At 40.5% G+C, this 16,856-nt stretch overlaps 1 long non-coding RNA gene across 1 annotated transcript in view; it reads left to right on the top strand.

Annotated features, from left to right (window-relative positions):
* Positions 1-12,128, top strand: part of LOC111928797 (uncharacterized) — a 92,257-nt gene extending 80,129 nt beyond the window's left edge. The window contains exon 3 of the long non-coding RNA XR_002864309.2: positions 9,394-12,128. This is a non-coding gene — a long non-coding RNA (uncharacterized LOC111928797). The remainder of the gene's footprint in view (positions 1-9,393) is intronic.
* Positions 12,129-16,856: the final 4,728 nt, after the last annotated feature.

Below are 16,856 nucleotides of genomic sequence, written 5' to 3'. Positions count from 1 at the left end.
TTTTGCCTGTTCATGCAAGTGGAGTATGCACCACTGATGTCATGGTTTACTGAGTGGTCATTATGTGATTATAATGGAGAATCTTCACATTAAAGCCCCTATGAAGATGTGAAAACCGCTTTGTACAGGAACTGATGAAATCTTACATGAAAAAGACAAAGGAGGTGACGGGTCTACAGGTCTGCAGTCCTTGTCCCTCTCATGCCCAAGGTGTTGGAAAAGAATTAATCCATCTCTTAGAATCCCATGTTGAGACTAGGATGCCTCTTCATTGGCAGGCCTCTGAGTTGTCCCCAAAGATAGGTGACATTGGTGCATAGAGTCTTCTATCCATAATTTAGAGCTGAGCCACCACAGTGTAGAGTATGGATTTGTTGAAGTCCTTGGAAATATTAGCTTGACTCTGGTCGAATCATGGGATTTCTAGAAATGCAGCCTCTGTATTGGCTGCTATTCTCATTGTTCCTGGGGCTGGGATAAAAAAATCCACCTAACTTGACTGGACTCCTCTGGCAGCAGGGCCTCTCTTCTCATAAGCTGTCAGAACTGCAGAGCAAATAGATGCTGTGGTGTAACCTCAGGGGCAGGAGGACACAATTAAACGTGGTTCTGTGGGGAAAACATTTCTGTTTCACAGGCAGGTATCAGAAGGCTGAGTGGTAGACACTTCTTGCCTCCATTGCAGCATTTAACAGGCTGTTCTGGAATGGTGTGGGAAGCCCATCATAGTCACTGTGCTGAGAAAATAGAGAGGAGGGGAAAACCCTTCTATCCCAGCTCAGACATCTGCCAGCCAGAAGCAGCTTCAGATCATGCAAGTTGCAGAAAGTCCTTTCACCAAGAGTTCTCTCCCATGTGAGGAAAAGAGAAAGCCTATCTACAGTAGTGGTTATGGGGAAAATAGCTTTAAAAAAAAAAAGTGTATTTTCTCCTGGAGGCACATCCTTATATACCTTTTATGTGGAGCATGAATACGTTTGTACAGAGGAAGAACTCACTTCAATAACAGGTTCTGCTGTGCAGCAAAAGGCCACAGCTGCATGGACATGAGCCTCCAGCCCAGAAGGGGGATTGCACATCAGCTTTGCAGGATAATAAAGGCATGACCTTCTTGCTTAATAAAAGAAAAATTTCCCAGGAGATGCTGTTCCCTGCAGGCTGTTTTATGTTTTCCCAGCCACAGAACACAGTCCGGTCCCTCCTTTGCAATCAGCAGCACTTTTGTCACCCAAGCTCCAGCTGTGGGAGGGAGAAGGTCTGGCTGGACATGAAGCTCTGGGTGAATGATCAGGAAACACTTTTCAGTCAAAGGGATCAATAAAAAAGTCTTTTATTGCAAAGGAAACATAGGACATGAGGAAGTTTAGCAAAGAGAATTCTTGAAGGTGGCTGGGAGATGTAGGTGATGCACCCTGTATGGTCAAATGCTTTAAATGTCCTGGATTTTACGACATTTAAAACTCAGGAACAAATGAATGCCATCAGGAGGAGGGCAAGGAGGCTTCAGGACATCTGGGCCATTTTTTCAGTCCTGGTAATATATAGTAATTATTACATTGAATGAGTTTCGAAGGTTCAAGGGCTGAACTGGACCATAGGACTGAGTCATTGGGAGAAATCTGTGTGAAACTGATATACTCATTTTGATTTCATCACAGTCCAAACAGTTCCTGAAAGTGAATTGATTCCTGGGCTGCTATTTTGGATGCAGTGGGGGAGAAAAATCTTGACTAATGTAAAAACATCCATTTTGAATCTGCAAAGATTCCATTTGGGTGAAAGATTCTTTGTTTAGTTGTTTTTTATTGGGTTTTTTTGCTGATTTTTTTAATGCCATCATTTTTATAATGCAATGTATAAATGTAATCTAATTTATTTTGTAGCATAATGTTAGATCATCCCAAAGTAGTTATTTTTCTCCTAAGATGTCATGTTTAATTTTGCCTCTTAATGAATTTAGAATCTGAAATCTCACAGCTGTTGGTGAAACCAAAAGTTCACCATTTTTTTGGACAGTTCTGTTCAGATGCTCTGAATTTGGCTGTGGTAAAGTCACTACAAAGCATAGTCTGCAGCGTCTTCCTCCTACCCTGGATCTTCACTGGTTGGGGTGAAATCACTTCAGAAAAGAAGAGCTTTTTCCTATGTAAACTGTGAAGTGGAAAGGAGTAGTAATTGTCATCAAGTTTTCCAGGGTCTACCATAGTACTAATTCGGGCCACGTATCTTGTAACAAGCATTAACAACAACTGTATATATAATAAGTTTGACACATTTGAGTTCTAACAACCTTAAACTCCAGGGATTCAAGCCAACTTCATTAAAACGGTGGAAGAAAATGTTAGCAAGTCATTTTAAATGGTGTTGGCATATATACACCTTTTTGACTTGCATCACTTACTGTTGTCCCAGTAATTCAGTCTGGGTTTTCTGGCACACTGTGTGAATGCAAGGAGGAAGTGGTAGAGTTCCCTGAGGCTCCCACTGATGCTTTGGCTGTTGTCTTTGCAATACTGCTACCTCTGTATATGTGTGTATTTTTATTTATTTTTTTATATTTTTTTATATATGGGGAAAAGCTTGTATTTTACCATATGCAAAGTATTATGGACCACAAACCAAATTTTTAATGCTTAAGTCTTTTAGGTATTTTACATCTTGGTTGCTATGGTAGGTAGTAGGGCTTAAATAATTCTGCTGTCTGGAATGCATTCCATGTATGGAATGTATATTCGTCTGTCTAACAGTTTTTGAAGCTGGTGGCCAATTTCAGTTATATTTTGGAGAGAAACAGAGGTGTCAGAGGGACTGCACTCCTACAAGTTTTTAAGGATTAGTGGCTCATAGAGGAGCCACAGTCAAGGAAAGCTAACCCTTTATTAGACAGCAGGAAAGCATACAGAAGAAACACTTGTGAATCTGATTTACTAGTTCCTATGGCTCATTCAAATTGTTTGTTTAAACCTGAAATACACCTAATTTATACAGGGAGCAGTGTGTCCACACGTATTTGTCTGTTATACACATGCATAATGTTCACTGAAATCCTTCCAGAAATTAATTGTGCTCCTCCTTGCTAAAAGCAGAACCTCAGCTCCATCTGGTGGCTCTGTGATTGGTAAGACGAAACTGATGTAATATGCCTTGTCTGTGATTTTGCATTTTGTCTAGTGGAAAAACATAAGCATAGAACCAAGCACACAGATAAGTATTAGCTCCCTCGAGACAGATTTTATCTAGAACAGAGAAGGCCCTTATCTTTTGATTCCTTTCTTGAAGGGGGGTTGTTTTTGTGAACTTAATGCCTTTAGAGATCAGGGGACCTTTTTATTCTATCATGAGCTAAAAAACTATTTAGGAAAAAGGGAGAAATTTCCCTCTACCTCACCTCTGTCTCTTGAGAGCAGATGGTAAAGCTTTATGGGGAAGGTCAAACACTATATCTGAGTTGCAATGTCTTCCAGATTTATAGCTCTTGTCATGTGACCCCTGGAACAAAGCTTCAAGCCAGCTCTAAACCCAGAAATACTCATGGACTGGTGTAGCTAATTCTTCACTAATAACACAATTTGATAAAAGTCAGTGCTAAGAGCAGGTACTTTCTTCCTTCATTGCTTTTTCTCTGCTTAGGGGTGTTGGGCCTAGATTTTCTGTTTTATAGCTGTTTTGTAATAAGAAGTTCTTTTTATTCCAAGTGGAATAACAAAAAAGAATTCTGAAATGAATTTTTCATCAAAAATTAGTGTTGAATCTGGCAGAGTTTTTGTTTTGATTTTGGTCACATGTTTTTAGAAGAAAAAAATTAGGGCAACGCTAAAAATAAAAAGAAACAGTTCTGTTCAAACAATAGGCCTGGCTTCACATTTTCAGTAAAATAAGTGACGTAAGTGGATGAAACATCTTTTTGGTGAAAAATGAAATGGCTTGTGGCAGTGAGCTGTGCTGTCTCTGATCTTGCATGAACATGAGGGCCTAGAAGAAGGGCAGTGAGAATTAGTATAGGCATGCATAAGGTCAGCTGAAAATTAGCTGCTTTGCTCTTTTTCAGTGTGAATTGATACACCACCACCACTGAAACTCTGGGCTAGCTCATGTAATTTAAATACATTCTAAATTGAAAAAAAAATGGTCTAAAAATGTTAAAATTAAACAAATTTATTTCCCTCTGCCTGCCGCTGTCTTATGAACCTGACTAAAACTCAGTGACTTTTTGGATAGGCTCAGAAACAGGTCTTTAAATTTTAATAATGTGGCTGACATAATTCTTCACCCCCTTTTGGCAATTAGCAGAATTGGTGGATCTTTCAGTTCTTGTTTTGTGTATTGCATGTGGCCATGAAAGTGAAAAACCTTACACTTAAGGTGCTGATGAGTAGGAGGAGGAGGAGGAGGAAGAGATTAAGACCTGGTCTGATGAGAGGAAAGCCAATTCCAAATTCTTCAGCAGATACTTGCTGAAAGAAGCGAGGCCCGAGACTGTGGTATGAAAACAGTAATACAAAACTGGAATTCATTATTCCTTGTACTGCCTTAGCCCTTTGGCACAACCTGTCTCAACTTTATAGCAACATCCCCAATGCTCTTAGTGCATTGAGCAGTGAGCAAACCTGAACCTACAGAGAGGAGGAATGGAGGAGGCTGGGTCAAGGCACTGTGAAGTGCAGCACATACAGCCGGGTAGAATGAACTTATGAGCCAAGAGTCTAACCAGCACAACTTGCAGGCAATTTTAGTCCTTAAGACATTCAAGTTTGCTACAGAGGTGCCTTCACTGAGGTTTATGGTCTCCATGTGCTCCTGGCTTATGTCACACTTACCCATCATCAGGCATTTGGCAGTGGAGCAGTTGCACATTCTCTCCTTTTTATACATAGCACTTTCCTATGTATGGGGAAGAGTTTTATATAGCCACAAAGAGTTTTATATTCCTTGGTGACATTTAATCTACATACTCTCCTCTACTTCTCCATTTTCCTAATGAACAAGCTGTAGGCTGCATATTTTGCATACATTAATGCTTTGTCACTTCGAACTCGAGGCAGAAGACTGTTCCAGGCAGAAATACCATCTTGTTCCTGTCACAAGTCTTAATACAGGAGAATATAAAAAAACACAGCATTTGCAACCTTTTAACCGGTTTTAAGCTGCACAGAGTGTTTTCCTGTCTCATCTGTTTATAATAACGCTTAAGATCTTAAATGAGAGCTGTTTCTCCATGTGGGAAGCACAGAGTTCATTAATAATAAAAGACAGATTTTTCCTAAGCTGTGTACAGTAATGATAGACTGTGGCCAGGAAATGTTCATCTCTCTTACCAGGAATTGGTGCAAAAACCACCACATATGACCAAGGTTGCACAGTGGTTGTGTCAGAAGGGAGATTTAATCTCTGCTGCCAAAAATAAGAACATACACACATACACAAAATGTAAAAAATTGCCTAAGATTGAGGCTAGCTGAAACAAATGTGTAGTCTACTGCTAGGCAATTGTAAATTATGTGCTCCAGAGAAGGGAGATGTGCAAAATGGTTAAGCAAAGCCCACGTGACAAAATTATTCCCCCATTTCAGCCACTTGCACCTTTAAGTGGATGCCGAATGCATATTTGAAGGATGGCATCTGCAAGACGGTATTTTCCCAAGAACAAACAAACAGTCTTGTTGGGGAGAAAAGCTGTTGAGTGTTTTCTATTCCACTCATGAAATGGAGATGAACTTTTCTGGCATTTATAGAAAGGAACAAGCCCAGAGGACACAGGAGAGAAATCACACTTGCACATGTTTGTGTTCACATTCAGGTGCAATGGGGGGCTGTGGTATAAGAAGGCCAGATATCAATCTGGGAGCACAGAGTTCTCAGGACGGGCTGGAAGAATGCACAAAAAAAAAAAGCATGACAGCCCACAGGGATCCCTTGGCTTTACCCCACTTCTGAGCAGCCCCACTTCTACTTCATAGCATGAGGCACAATCCCTGCACGTGCTTGTGTGCATATTTTCAGTGTGGCATTAAGGAATAAGGCTCTATATACAGAGGCAGGATTTTGGGAGGGAGCATCCCATGCTGCCTTAAAAAGGGCACTGAATTACAAGTTCACCATCACACATCCCCACAGAGACCCTGAAATGTCAGATCTTTAAGGACACAGTACATCTAAAATATTTGTTTTAGAAGGAAAGTGGTCTTGCCCTACTGATGTGTAAGGAGCATGGAAAGGATGATGACTTGACAGGTAGATAAATACACAGCATACACCTCTCACATCCCCTTAAAGATCATCAAACCTTTTTTAGTGGTAGGAAAGTCTTTTAGGGGGTTTGGCTTGGGTTTTGGGTTTGGATTTGGTTTGGGGCTTGTTGCAGGTTTTGGGATTTTTTTGGTGGGGAGGGGTTTCATTTTTTTTTTGTTTAAGCAGAGAAATAGGCAACAAAAAGGCAGAACTATGTGTTCATAGCAGCACTGCATGTTTGTAGCATGAGCACCTTTTCTGTGGAGAATGCAGTGTTTGGAAGGTTCCCTTACAGCAACTCACTAACAATTATTAGCTAGAGATCACGGGGCCCTGTGGCAGCGGAGGAAGTATTCACTTTCTCATGCAGTAGTTAGCTAAAACCTGACCTTTTGATCTTCATTTGACCAAAAAGGATAAAACCAATCATAAAATGAATATATAGTCCCAAATCAAAATGTGTTTCCTAATTGGCAACTTTTACTGCACTGCAGTAACTGCTTTCAACGCGCTTGATGCAATTTTGACACATTGCAATTTGGTCTGTGGAGCTCTAATGATTGTATGTGAGGAAACATTGATTTTAGGCTTATTTTTCTGCTCTGCTGTTTTTCTTAGTCACCTGCTACGGCGTCTGAATCTACACACATAAAATGAAGTGTTGTTCAATCATGCCACAGCTATGGCACTGTCACTGCCTCTGAGCTTCCCTCCTTTGATGTTAAGAGAGCCTGCAGAGCCCAGGCTCCTGGCTTAAGCATCAGGAGGAAGCTGCTTGATGCAGGCTATCTGAATAGCCTTTTGCTCCCCCTTGTCATCTCTTGTAAGGCTTTCTTAAAGCCACTTATTTACTTAACAATGACATTTTTAGAGGATTCTTTAGCAAGGACCCAGCGGAATTCAGATTGGGAGTGCCTCTGAATACCTTAACTTAAATATATTGTAGTTTTATGTAGATATAAAGGACAGTTGTAGTGGTAATTTGGGTATGTCTGTCTCACTGGTTGTCTGCTCTGTGAAGCTGTTTGCACTGCACCAGCTCAGAACAAGAAATATGACAGTGGGTGTAATGAAAACATCAGGAGCTCTCATTAGGGTTGGCTGACCTTTCCGTCTGAGCTGTGGGTCTGCAGCAGGTTCCATTAGAAGCAAATGTCCAAGGAACTGTTTAAAATAAGTGGTCACTTATTTTAAGTGACAGTGCTATGAGCAGCAGTATCCCTCTACTTCATTGGGAGCCTCACACAGACACATTCCAGTTCACAAAAAAGTAATTTTTCAGGATCACAGAAATACCAATACCAGCAAAAGGAAGAACATTTTTCACTATGGTGAAAAATCCACATGCTTTACCTAGCATAAATTTAATCAAAATATTAGGCACACCGAGTTGATCATTTGACCTTGGCTTCTGAAAATTTTAGAATGGCCCTATAGAAAGCTTGAGCCAGAGAGAATAGACCAGACAATCAGATTTATCTAAACTGAGCTTTTGAATTATACTTATTTGTAGTGTGCTTGTTGAAAAGCTGAATTTTTACCACCCTTCCCTGGAACAGGTTGTTCTTTTTGGCATCAACATCTGTGTTATCATCAGTGTCTGGTCACTTTGTGTGGCAGCCCCATTCCTCTTCTCGTGGTCTACCACAAACCCTGCTCTGCTCTGAGACACTGGGGAGGGCAGGACTTGGTGCCCGGTTGTAACAGCACAGACTCCCCCTCAAGGAGCTTCTGATTAAGATCACAAGGCAAAGTGCTGTTTAATTTAAGGAAAGATAATACCCAGAGGTGATATATTCAGTCACAGCTTAATTGAAATCAAAGAGCACACAAAAAGGTGAGGGAGACAGCAGACAAAAGGTTAAGCAGAGCACCTTGTATCAAATGTTCAGCTGATGATAAGCTGTTGATTGTGGAGTATAAGCCAAAAATCAAGTTTTATTGTGTGCCCTATGGTGATTTCTGTGTTCAAAATGAAATCAGGAAAACAGGCACTTGTTTATCTCCGTAAGTTATTGCAGCATGTGTGACAAGAAAATAAAGAAGTCATAAAATATTATTAATGCTTTCTTTTTATTGATTACTGTGTTTCTTTAGCTGCAGGAAATACTGGAGAAAATTTATGGCTCCAACCTTTATTTTAAAAATTAGTGTAATTGTTAAGCTGTGGAATTACGAACAGCTGCTTGTTGAATAGTAACAAAAAGACAACCTTTACAAAAAAAACCCTAATATTCTGCCTGCATCAGGAAACTTTCACAAATAACAAGAGCTGATCAGTAAGAGTAATAATCTGCTTTAAAAGGGGAATGTAGATGACAGTAAATAAGAGCTGTTGAAACAGGCAGTGCAAGGCACATAATGAGGGTGTTTCAAAGAGATTTGCAGTAAATACAGGGTTTTTTTTTAATAAGAGAATGTTTACAAGTTCCTCTCACTTTTTACTCCTGAGTCCATCACAGTAATTCTGCTGGCTTAGATGACACAGTAATCAAGTCATGCCTGATGAGAGTTAGATTTCTATTTTAAATCACCCACTTCATCCTCCTAGTTCACTTTTGCTCAAAAATGTTTCCTCCACAGAATGCCGTGCTCTTCTTTCAAAAGAGTTAAATACTGGGGGCAGTGGCTTTTCAATTAGGCTGTTGGTTTATACCAGACTTTGTAGCTGACACTTCATCTGTCCATAAATTTTTAAGTTGCCATTACAGTGCTGTTGTATCTTTAGGGGAGTTATGCCTCACTTCACCCCATCCAAAGTATCTTCCCTTTGCATGAATTCTGTCTACCCAGATTCAGAAGAAAGTATTTAAAAGAAAATGTTTTTAAAAGTTGTTTCTTGTTTATTGTAAGATATTTCTGTTCCTAAGGCATCTTTCATCTGATGATTAGCATCAAAGCATTTTGTAAGCCTTGATTATTTAGCTTTCTCAGTAGTCTCAAGGTATTTTGAGGAAAAGGTTTTGCGTAGCTCAGAGTTGAAACTTCTTAACAGCACAGAGCAAGGTGACACGACAGCTCAGGCCAGAAGTAAAAAGACAAGTGATGGTTGGCTAAAACTTTGAGAGGAAGATGATGGGAAGATGATGTGGACAATGGAACACATGAGTGCTTCACAAGCAATTGAGACCTCCCTCTCTTCTTCATCTTATTTTGTCCATAAAGCTCTGGAGGAAATAAAGAACTGGGCACTGAGGAGAGATTGCAAAAAACATTGTTGAGCTTGAAAATGGAGGTGTAGATGGAGAACAGCAGTTCTGGACCTAAGGTCAGAGCCAGTTTATGAGAGACCAAGGACTTGGAATGGCCAGCAGATGCATCAGATGACCAACACCACAGCTGGGATGTGTGGTCCTTAGAAGTCCTCCACGTAGCTGAGACCTGGGAATTCCAACAGCACACGGGAGAACTGCTGAGGATCTGGTAAGGCAAGCAGCCAGGAGGGGAAAAAGCAAGTGACCATCCTTCATTGAAAGGGATGTGGCCAACAAAGCCATCCAATTCTGGCCATTGCCTGTTTATACTGGTACAGCACTGCTGAAAAACAGTTATTCAGCATTAGCTGTAAGCCCCCTGAGATGTTTACACATGCTCCTTAATTCACACTAAGAAATGGTCAAAAGAATATCATTGGAGCCTTTCACTGTAGAAAAATTGAATGACTGCCCAGACTTTGCAAGACAGAATGGGCAGATATGACCATAGGTATAACAAATATTATCCAGTGAATCACCTCCTGTTCCTGATTTTCAGCCATGTTTAGCACCTACACCAGGGATAATGGTTTAAAGAGTTCTGTCTCAAAGGGATCAGATTTCTGAGTGGCTTGGCACTCTTTGGGAATCTATTCCCCTAGCATCATGAAGAGATGTGCACAAGGTGAGCTGGCTGTGACCCACTACAACACAGGCATGTGTCTCAGTCTTCAGTTACTAGCTGTCAGTCCTTAAAGATGATGCTGAAATGAAAAAGGGTGTGCAGCCTGGGAAAATAATGGCCAAATTTGCTTAACATACTTTACAACAATGGTTATGTCACATGATTTTAAGTAAATCTTGTTCGTTGGAGGCTGAGTCTCTGCATTCAGTGCTGTAGAAGCCTGAAGGAATCACAAAGAATTTGTCTAATTGGCATCATGGATGAAGGCTGCTGAAGCATTGGGAACGACCAGATCTTCTGCACCAGTAATGATCTTATTGCCATAGTTACAGTTGTCCGACTCTTCTGCTCCCTGCAAGTTGCCAAATCATATTAAGAATATTTGCAAAACCTTGAAAGTCTCACCTAGGGTACAAGTAGTTGAGCAGCTGCCTTAAAAGCCAGTTCAGCCTATAGTCATGCCCAATCCTGCTTCAGCTGTAGGGGAAGCCCTCGTTGTCAGTGCAACCAAAACATCTGGACACTCCTTAATCCAGGCACTGGCACCCCAGGGACCCCTACAGCTTTGTGGATGCTGAGCAGGCTGAGCCCTTTGGAGGGCTATGAGGTAAAGCAGAAGTTTCTCATGTGCCTTCCTGCCTAGGGAAGGGAGTAAGTATAGTTCTTGCAAACCTGATCAGATCAAGAGCCTGGGTTAGGACAGGGACACTGAGATGAGAGGGAGTTGGTGTTGACTTGTCCTGGCAAGGCTGAAATGTCTTTTCTTTCCATGAGATGAGAGCATTGATGCTATCCACCTGTGAAATCTGAGTGCTCTTTCATTTCCCATCAGGAAGCTCTACCTGAACAGGGCAGGGGTACAACAGCACAGGCTGTGAGCAAGAGCCAGAGCAAGGGAGCGTACCACTCTTGACTAAAGAGCCTAAACTCCTGTTCTGTGAATTAAATAGAAGGCTCAAAGGAATATGGTTACTAACCCACTATGGTACTTTTAATGCCAAGTCATATTCCAGCCCTTAAGATTTGGGTGTTTTTTTCCTCCTTCATCCTTCTGTTAGCAAGCAACAGCAGCTTCTTTTTCCACTTATTCCATTTTCAGCCCCTCTTGTCTCAAACTGGGTGGTAAACAAGGTGGCCTGAGTTAGTCAGGTGCCTCACAGGTATTAAGCTGAATTTTCCTTTCCAAAGCACTTTGTCTCAATTTCCTGGCTTGTTAGGATCTGTGTGGTGGTTTGGGTAGTTTCAGCATACACTGTCTGTCTTTTTCCATGGAAAATGAGAGGATATCATTGTCAGGTATGCACAGCAATTAGAGTGCCAGGCATTCTTGCATGCATCTTCTCCTTATTTTGTAAGCTGACTTGATAAATGGAGACTAGGTTTCATACAAACAGATTTCCAAGGCATCACTTAGTTCAATTAATGAGATGGGCAAAGGGTCCTTTTATCAAGCACACTTCTTTATGCTCATCTGCCATCTCCTTTTACAGACTTATTTAAGGTGAGTCTGAAATGCATTCAAGGTTTCAAGAGAAGCAACCATTTGAATCTTTTAATTGAGGTCAGGAGAGCAGAAACAGCAAGCAAACTTGAAACTCTGGAAAGGGGGAAAATATCTCAGTGGGTCTGAGACAAGCCTTGTTGCAAAGGGGCACAGGTTTGGAGAGAGGCAGGGCATGCCTTTTTCTGACAGTTTGCTGTGACTTTTGTGATGGTGTCAGTGAGCCTCTCCCTCCCTCTTAAGCACAGTTTCCCCTCAGGACCATTGCTACGCAGGGCTCTGAGGGCACAGCAGATTGCAGAGGGGGAATTTTTCAGTATCTCATGGGAAATGTAGTCCACTCGGAAGCCCTTGACTTGGAGAGAGGCCCTGACACAGAAATACCCACGGGGAGCCACAATGGTATTCCCAGTTAAGTGTCAGAGGCACCTTACGGTGTTCAACTTTCCAGAAAATAAAACAAAACAGAAAACAAAAAAAAACCAAACAAAAAATAAAGCACCCTGTTATTTGTGAAAAATGCTTTCCTACATCTTTTTTCCAAGCTTTTACCTACATCTTTTGCACAATTGAACCTTATTATCCAGCAGCAGGGAAGGAATGAGCTCTACATCTGCCCAACATGCTCCACATTAACTGCATTAAGCTTGCATCCTTGGCCATATGGAGTAATGTTTTGAACTGTCACCTGTAGCCAATTTCATAATGGTCATTAATAAATCCAAAAGTACATGTGTACTGGAAAAGGGGGGAAGCAAGCACTCTCCTTTAGGAGATTGAGCAGCTGCATTTTATTTGCATTGTCTTGGCAAAGTTGCTACTTTCCTGTGAAACTGTGGGTTGAGATATTTTTTGCTTGTTGGGTGAATTGACAAAGATTGCATCAGGCATGACTTAGAATGCATTGGATCAACAAAATACAAGGACTCATACTGTATTATGCCTTTCACAAGTTGTTAGAACAATGAGTCAATTCTCAGTTATCAATAGTTTGCAATGAGAGATCAGGCTGTGGTCTTTGATAAGGTTTTTAAGCTGACCCCTACTGATTCAACTGTGCACACAGAGGATGTCTGCAATCGCATCCTTGATTGTAAGTTATAACCAAACTGTAGGAAATAAAACCTCCATGCCAAATGAATTAAAGAATGTTTTATTTTACTTAATCTTGCCCAGCAAGCTAAAATAAACATGCATCCTTAGATGTACCAGTAATTCATGTAACATGATAATTACTCAGTGTGCAATCATTACATTTCCAATAGCACTCATTACCCCAACAGCTCTCAAGCATTTCTGCAGCAACACTTGGCTTGTAGCTATAATGATACCATTTTGCAAGTTTCTGAGGGCATTTTTTTTGCTCTGACTGGCACTGATTGCGTTTCATTTACCTTTTTGCCCTGCTATTGTTTATTGGCAAGACTTTATCAATTAGCTCAGTCAAGATCCCAACAAAAACTACTGTTTCACTCACTAAAAATCAATAAGGAAACTCAATAACTCTTTCCAAAACCCAATAAAGAAGCAGCAAATAAAGTGTTCACAGCAGATATGTGCATAGGGCTTTGGTTGCATAGTTTATCTGATGAAAAAATTATGGGTTTTGTTGAATTTAACTACCTACCAAATGCAGCCTGAACCTGCAAACAACTTGTTCCTGCCTTGCCCTTTTGCTTTTGTTTCAAAATACTCAAATAAAGGTGATGTTTTCAAAGAGGAAGTATTTTGATAGTTTAGAAAACATATATTGAGGTAAAGGTTATGGAAATGTGAAAGTACTACTATTTTTGAAGGTTAAAACTATGCTAAAACCAAGGCACAATATTGTGTGCAGGGGCAGGAAGGAAGAACAGACAATATTATGCTGCTGAGCTCAGACCAAAGCAACCACTCTTTGCTTCCACTTCCAAGTGACTTTGTAATTGTCCTTTTGACCTCAGTGGACACCCATCCCTCCTGTTTAAAATGGGAGTCCATCAGGAGTACAGTTTTGGGGACATGGGCTGAAGCTCACTTGTTCTTTTCATGACAAGGCTAATGTAATGACTTTCATAGCAGAAAGCAATAAGAAATTATTTTGTATTGTACTTTGGGATGAAACATTCAAAAGGAATATATCTGATGATGAGCTAATTGTAATGCAGAAGAAGTTACAACTAATTGTAACTCAGTAGAGTTACAACAGGATCAGTTTTCAAATGCCCTTTAGATATGGGCAATAATTCTTGTTCTTTTATACTACTGTGGCAGCCAGAAGCTTCCAGCCAAGGCAGGATCTGGTATCCTGTGTGATGCTGTAATATTTGTGCACACAGTGCAAGACATTGCTGTCCCAGAAGATGTGCTAAAATAATCAGATAAGACAAAAATACTGGGAGAAAGGAAATAGGTTTGTTTTTTTTTTATTTTTGTTAGTTTGACTGATGAAGATAGGGGAGAAGTAAAGAGATACTTCCTGATTACCCATGAAGTTGCAAGCACAGCCCTCAGGCAAACACTAGTACCTTCATTTCCAGTAGGATACTTTAATCTTGCATTATCCTTCATGTGCACAGGAACCAGAACACAGCAGTTGGGAAACATTGTGCTTCTCATATTTTGAAATGGTCCAGAGCGAGCAGCCTTTTTTTTTTGGCGTAACAAAACTGCTTAAGGCTTGTCAACAATTAACATCGTGTTTAGAATGGAAAACATATATTTTTAAAATCTGCTTCACTCTGATCAGATTAGAAAATAGTGTCAAGGCAATTAAAGGAAAATAAAAAAGGATGAAACTGCTCTCAGAGTAATGGAAAAATAATTATCAGTGTGCCAGCCCGATGGCGTGTTGTCCCTGCTGGATGCCAGAGGAGAAACATCTATTTTCAAAGTGCTTTTTGGGCCTCATTCTACATTGTGCTCAGCTTGCTCAGTTCCCATGCAGTGTTGATAGAAGCTAGAGGCACCCAGCACCTCAACAGCTGCCCTGAGCATCTTCCAGGATCAGCCCACCGTGGACAAGAGCAGTTTGTGTACTGGCAGTGAGAGCAACACAAAGGAGTTGAAAACACAACAAAGGAAAATAAAACGTGTTGGAAAAATTCTTCATTAAAGACAATGGCTTTTAACTGTGATTTATTAACACAATTGCTGCCATGTTTCCAATGATTGCCTGTTGCTTTGGAAAAGTGTCTCCTTGGATGTGCTGACACAGTTGTGTCTGTTTATGGTGAGAGATCTCCACAAACCTGTTCAGCAGCTGGGAGACTGCTGGTGTATTGGAAAGAGTGCTCAGAGGGCTTTTCTACAAATCTTGGAGAAAAGCCCCCTGAACTTTGGTGAGGAGATGATCATGAAGAGACTTTGAAACCTTGTTCTCCTCCTCACAATAAGTTACTCCTAGGAAGGGGAATTGAAAATAAAACTCTGATTTTAATGAAAACTTTAGGGATGTTTACATTTGGTTTCATGGCCTTTGGTTTATAAATTTTTGCAGCAGCTAAGGGAGAGGCTAGAAGCTGCACTGGGAGCTAGCACAGATGCAGTTCCTCATGGCAGAGTTTAAAAGAAAAAATAGTGAATTCCATTAAGCTGTTGGGTTTTATTCTGCCTTGCTGCTACTTAACAAAGGTAAGTGCATTGTGAGGACTGGGGGCACAGCAGCCGTACACTCTGTCCTGTGACATGAGCACATAGCAAATGGTTCTGAAGTCTTCCCTTTCTTGGCTCAATAGATGATGGCAGCAGGAGAGCTCATGCCTCACACTCCTGCTTTAAATGTTCTTAGACCTTTCTAAGTACAGCCAAGGGGAGGACTTTCTTAATCAACCTCACTGGTGAACTGACTGAAGGTCTTTAGCAAGGTTTATTATTTTCTTCATCTTTGGCCTGAGTTGGTGAGATGGGTAATTAATTATAGTTTATCCATTTGTCAGGATGATTAAAGTAGCTCTGCTGTGTAGCTTGACCTTCAGGTAACCAGCGAATTCTTTTCACTTAACACTACCCTACCATTGCGTGAAATTTATGCAGCCTCTTGCACCTAATATTTTCCTTTATGTTTTTCTGAATGTTTTATATTCTTCTAGCATTATTTTTTTTTAAATCTAGAAAATACATAGAGTCATTCTCACTAGGACTGGAAGAACTTCCGAGGCCCACCAGAACATTCATATTGAATATTTTAAGCAATCTTGTGGGTTTATTAGCTTTTCTACAGATCTACATCCCTTTTATTGAAACTAATATATAAAACTTCCCTGCCTCTTAGTGATTTATTCTCTCTTTCTTTATTGAACCTAAAGATAAATCTTTTGTGATCCTACTCTCAGAGGTTTTATTAAAAATCAAAATTTTGCTTATAGAGGCTCCTGAGAGAACCAGTTTAAATGCCTACCAGAGTGGTGGGGGGGTACTGAGGATTTTGCACTGAGACTCCAGACATTAGAAAGGGTATTCCTGCAATCTTGCTTGTGCTGAAATGGTAAAATAAACTAAGGATATCTTTCAGATTTTGTCTATCTTTGCCATTACTTGACTTGAAAAGTCTTTCCATTTCTTCCTGTTTCCAAATTATCTCTTTCAACTCGTCCAACTAGACAATTCCAGCAGATACTCCTGTTTCTGTCTTGGGAAGGAGTTTTGATCTTGGATCCTAAATTGTAGTGGTACAGAACTGGCAGCATGATGGGGGACAGGAAGCCTGAAACTTGGCCACTTTCCTTCTGCTGTGCTCCTGAGAAATGCCTGCTATTTACTCCCTGGTGACTTTTCTCACAGCACCACTGTCAGTTCACCACATGTCAAAGGAAGATGTTCTAATTTAAAATACAATAGTGTCTGCAGTCAATACTGTAATTGTGTATTCATATTCATAGATCACTTCAGAAAACTCCACTACCTGCCAGAGCAGAGAAGTTGTGAGCAAGGGTTTCATAAGTCATGAGATTGCCTTAAAATCCTGAGATTCCAGGGGTTTGGATGTGTATTTCTCTTGGGCATTTCTTTAGGGTTTATATTTTTCAAACTTTCCCCTGTCAGCTGAAAAGTAAGTCACTTATGAATAAAAGAAAAGCTGAGAATTTCCTTCATGTTGGAAGGCTTCAGGAGCCACAACTTGAGCATGAAATGTCACTGGATTTGTAATGAAATCATGGGAGCTGGCAGGACTGCCAGCTTTCTCTCCTTTGCCAATTTCTTAAAAACAAAACCCTGTAAAATTTGGCTACTGTTCCTACAATAATTGTAATTAAATATTACTGTCCTT

The sequence above is a fragment of the Cyanistes caeruleus genome, chromosome 5, assembly GCF_971803275.1.
Source record: "Cyanistes caeruleus chromosome 5, bCyaCae1.hap1.1, whole genome shotgun sequence".
Taxonomy (NCBI): Eukaryota; Metazoa; Chordata; class Aves; order Passeriformes; family Paridae; genus Cyanistes; species Cyanistes caeruleus.
This window is presented reverse-complemented; position numbering and strand designations above follow the sequence as displayed.